At 36.4% G+C, this 5096-nt stretch overlaps 2 long non-coding RNA genes across 2 annotated transcripts; one reads left to right on the top strand and one right to left on the bottom strand.

Moving 5' to 3' along the window:
* The first annotated feature begins 946 nt into the window (after positions 1-946).
* On the top strand, positions 947-2156 carry LOC104953676 (uncharacterized). The gene is made up of 3 exons (XR_799251.1): positions 947-1200; positions 1343-1450; positions 1555-2156. It is a non-coding gene; the product is annotated as an uncharacterized lncRNA (long non-coding RNA).
* On the bottom strand, positions 1704-2685 carry LOC104953677 (uncharacterized). The gene is made up of 2 exons (XR_799252.1): positions 2001-2685; positions 1704-1773 (listed from the first exon to the last, which is right to left on the bottom strand). It is a non-coding gene; the product is annotated as an uncharacterized lncRNA (long non-coding RNA).
* Positions 2686-5096: the final 2411 nt, after the last annotated feature.

Here is a 5096-nt window from a genome sequence, read left to right as displayed (position 1 = left end):
TGTATCTGTACTGCTAAGCCTTATATTGGCTACCTAGCTTACTTCGTCTCCTTCATCAGCCAGCATCCTTGGTATCTGTTGCTCACTGAGTTGGTTCTCGCTAAGTAGCCAATATAAGGCTTAGTCATCTTGCCAAATAGTGAGCCCACATTGATCCCTAATGTAAATAGCCAATATAAGGCTTAGTCATCTTGCCAAATAGTGAGCCCACATTGATCCGTACTGTAAGTAGCCAATATAAGGCTTATGGCCCGTCTACACTACAGGCATAACAAAATCTTGAAGCTGGGCGTGTCTGAAGCTTGGCGATTTTTTGCGAGCAACGCCACCAACAACCAATCACATGAACTCCCGCCCCCGACATACAAAGCAATAGCAATGTTAAAACGAAGTAAACTGGATATAAACTCTCCAAACAGGCGAAAAACCTACCAGTTTCACCCACTGTCTCTGCCACCTCCCTCCATGCCTGGTTCCTCCGGTTTGTATCCCGGTAAATAGTTCTGGTCGTAAAGAACCGGGTGATTTGCTACCGTAATATCTCGTTTGGAATATGAGGAAATGAACTGCGGTCTGGCTCTCCCAGCTTGCACGCGGTTTGATTGGCTGCGCTTGCACTGGCGGGATTTGCATAAACTGGATTTGATTGGCTGATGCCAAGCATCGAGCCTCAAAAGTTGAACATTGTTCAACTTTTGATGCCGATAGATGCTCGTGATGCTTGCAAAGCCATGCCGTGCTCCCCACAATGCAGTTCGGCGAAGATTAAAAATCTTCTACGTCACCCCATTCAAGTGAATGGGCGAAGCGTTGAAAGCATTTTTCGATGCCCGTAGTGTAGACGGGCCGTAAGTCATCTTGCCAAATAGTGAGCCTGTGTTGATGTATGTATGTTAGAACTGGTTTATAAATTGTTCATAAAGATTAATAAAGTGTTTGACAACCTAATTGATAACCTAATTATAAACCCTTTATGAATCCTTTATAGGGGTAGTCTTATTGTAAAGTGGTGCCCTATGTTCTGTGTTGTCTCCCCCTTAGTTTCAGGCAGGAAGATGTGAAGAGTTTTATAATTCTCAATCTGTGGAACCACACCGCAGCGGCCCCGTCTTTTACCACGCCAGAACCCCTCGTACAGGATTTAATATTGAGGTCCGCCAACAGGGGATCTGTATCCGTCTCAAAAACAGTACGGCTCAGGTAATGTTGTGTGGATGACCTCTGAGTGCTTTATGAGAGTGAATACTATCATTTAAACATCCTCCAAATGAGCCGTTTAATTCTTATGTGTTGTTAGTCTTTCTGTCTCTCATCCTCCCTCCCCTTATTTCACTTCCTGCAGGACAAAAATCTGGGATTCTTGGAGTTACATCTGCAGGTTAACGACAACAAAACCTGCATGTACACATTTGATCGATCTTTCAAACTCAAGGCTGGAAGATTTGTCACTGTGAGTCTTTCTTGATTTCTCACTTTATATTGTTGTATTTTCCCTGCATTCATTTATTTGATTTAATGATTCTGCTTGTAAGTCTGTGGTTTTGTGTTTTACAGATGTGGGCAGCAGGTTATGGTCCCAATCGTTCTAACACTGAGCTGGAGTGGAAGGACCTGAAGCCCTGGAAGACCGGAGACAGACTGTGGTTCACCCTCAGTTCATTCTGGATGTAACATAACCTGGCATATTTTAACGACCCTCCTTTCTGCTCTCATTGTGCTTATCTTACCCTGCATCTATCAACAGGGGCAAATATACTTCTGCTCACTGTCTGCCTAGAGGCGGCTGTGGCTCAGTGGATAGAGTGCTGGACTTTGAATCAGGGGATAGCAAGTTTGAGTCCCACTGCAGTCAGCATGTCGTTGTGTCCCTCAGACACTTCACCCCAAATTGCTCCTGTGGGAATTTTAAAAGCGTCTAACAAATGACATATAATAATAATAATAATAATCTTACCCTGCATCTATCAACAGAGGCAAATATACTTCTGCTCACTGTCTGCCTAGCAACAAATAGCTGGAGTTATTTTTGAGCCTGTCAGCATTTTGTGAAGAAGATGTGTGAAGTGACGGAGCAGATTTATCAGCAGATTAACAGCAAAAAGACATGAGAGAAAGTTACAACATTATAAGATATCTTAACATTATTCACAGGAACAGTAAGACTCAGACGGCGTGTATTGCCAAAAATATAATTCACTATTCAAGTCCATGTAGTTAATATGTAAAAATTTGTTTTTATTTTTGTATTTACATGATGCTGATGTACACTTTTGATATTTGCTTACGGCCATGTTAACTTCCAAATATGTTTTTAATGTCCCGTGAGAGATAATGTTTAATTTTAAGGCGATATGTTTTAATTATATTTCTGCACCAACTGAGCCATCTGGTTCTGGGACGGGCTCCAAAAACACTTTGTTTTAGTTTCACTGAAGATGACGAAATGGGGTTTAGTATTCTCTCTTTCTCTCTCTTTGTATTGCGGCTTTTGGTGTTATGATGTACTTTAGAATTTAAATCAATTCAAACGGACGATTTTTGATCTTATAAATGCAATTCATGTTTTTATTATCCGCAGTGTTTTAGTCAACTGACTTTTAATTTATAAAAATACAATAAAACAAAATGAATTGATGTAATTTATTCCTGCATATAAATTACTACTACTATTTATAATATTAATAATATGTTATTCATCTAAACGTGATATATTTAATTATTTGTATTATTACAAATATTCAACTTATTATAACTTACTATATGTTGGTATAATTTTGTTTTTTCAAATCTTTACTCCACATTTTTAATTCTTATTTTTGAATAAAAATCTTTATTTAATTGTTTTTGTTTTTATTGCCCATTCTTAAATTGTATTTACTTTATCCAAAACATTTTTATTAGGTTTTTTATTTAATTCAATTTCTCGTATTTCGATCTTGATAAATTCACACATTTGCTTTTAACCATTTCAGTTTAACTTGAACAGTTTTCCCTCTTTTCACATATATATATATATTAATCCTTTATAATACATGTAAAAATATTGAGCAACCAGTTCAAAATGACTGAAACAATTCTTTTCTCAGAACAATAAATAACAAACAAAAAATACACAATGAAAAATGGAGTAAATAGGAAACGAAAAAGCACATGGTTAGTGGAGGAAATCCCAAATGACTCAATAATAAAATTAATCCGCTCTTTATTTCCTCTTTTCAGTTCACTTTTTGGCGAGATTACCAAGAAATGATTGACACATGTCGACCAGCTGATGAGATTACAATATGAGAAGAAACAAACCCTGATTTTAACGTATTTAATAAATAAAGTGAACGTTGAATGGTGCTTCCAGAATGTTAAAAGTTTATATTTGAAAGGTGACTAAGAGCAGGTGTTCACATTAACGTTTGGGGGATTTTTTATTTGATAATGATTTATCTAAGCTCTGTAATAATGCAGTCCATTAACAGTTGCACTTTTCATACAAACAAGTAAAAGATAACATGGATTTAATACAATTTTACTGAGCGAGGTTTTTAATACCTGTTCTTCCATTTATTTACAGATCAGCTTTTTAAGAATTTAATTTTTTGTTCAGTGAGTTACTAATGTCTTCCAAAATAAATAAATAGAAACAATATCTTACGTTTTTTTATTTTCGACTGATTTTTTTGTATAGTTAGTAAAACAAAATCATATATATTATATATTTGGATATATAGAGGGAACTAGAGGTTGAATACAAACTTCTTCAAATTAAAAATATTAATATTTTCACATCATTTTGTTGTATTATATTATTTTTGGCTGATTTGTGTTTGAATACCCTCAATCCCCCCAAAACATACATTTCCACTGATGTTCTAGTGCATGCTAGGTGTTAAAGAAATATAATTGTTAACATGAGAGGACATCAACCTGATTGTTAAATGTATCATAAATGTGGAGAGAAAAAGACTTGGGAAAGAGAACCTTGGCCGGTGCAAAGGTCCTGCCCTCTGAGGTCAGAGGGAGACTCTGGGGATATAAAGGAGGGCTTTATTCCACCTCAGCTCTCTGTGACGGCACCGTCTGTTGTTTAGGCTCCAACAAAGGTAAGAATACTTTTATTTGTTATTACGTTTATTCAAATATTGATATATTATCTGCAAGATGTGTCTTAGATTAATTTATAAAGATGACACACCCTAGATTGGAAGTAACCAGACCCTGAAGAGAGAGTTGGTGTAAGCATAATAGAAATAAAATATTAAAAGCTTTATTGAAATATATGTATGTGAGGAGGAATATGAAAACATTAAATGTATAAAACAAGATAAACAAAGGAAAACATAATAAGCCAATATATGCTTTTAAATATATATATACTATAAATGTGTTTAATTTTATAAAGTTTTAATTTAAGTTTATACAAATATATATTTCTTCTAAATAGATGGGATGATCAGAGACAGCAGAGAGCACACACACACACACACACACACACACAGGTAATACCGCAGCTGAAAGATCCTTCTGGTGTGTTTCTTAATAACTGTAAACGGTGTTTGTCTCGTGAGTTCAAAAGATGAAATACTGTACATGTTAGTCAGGATTTAATGATGTCTGCCTCCTTTAGTTTCTGTTTCCCTTCTTCAGAAAGCTGAACTGAGATGGATCCTCAGACAGTGAAGTGGAAATCCTGTGAGTATTTTTTTGCAGCAATATTGTGTTTTTACTCTATTTTTAAATGACACGATATCAGAGACAGACATCTTTGGAAATTCCCTAAAATGCAGATTTTGCTGCGGTCACTGTTCTGCTTTCTGAGTTCATGGTTTCAGTTATCATTCATCACCGCATGATGACAAATAAGGATTTCACAGGAAGTATTTTACAGGTCACATGCTGTGTTAAAGGTCCCATGTCATGCTTTCCGGTTATCACCCGTCCCCCTGTGTGTTATGAAGGTTGTTCTGCATGTAAACGGTCTGCAGAGTCAAAAACCCTCAAAGTACTCCCTGTCTATGCTGCCCCAGAACGCCTCGTTGGAGATTTCTCTTTTTCTTCCTGGGTACAGTAACGTGCCCATATCCAAATGGACCAATCCGTGGAGC

The sequence above is a fragment of the Notothenia coriiceps genome, unplaced genomic scaffold (assembly GCF_000735185.1).
Source record: "Notothenia coriiceps isolate Sejong01 unplaced genomic scaffold, NC01 NC01_scaffold00022092, whole genome shotgun sequence".
Lineage (NCBI taxonomy): Eukaryota > Metazoa > Chordata > Actinopteri > Perciformes > Nototheniidae > Notothenia > Notothenia coriiceps.
This window is presented reverse-complemented; position numbering and strand designations above follow the sequence as displayed.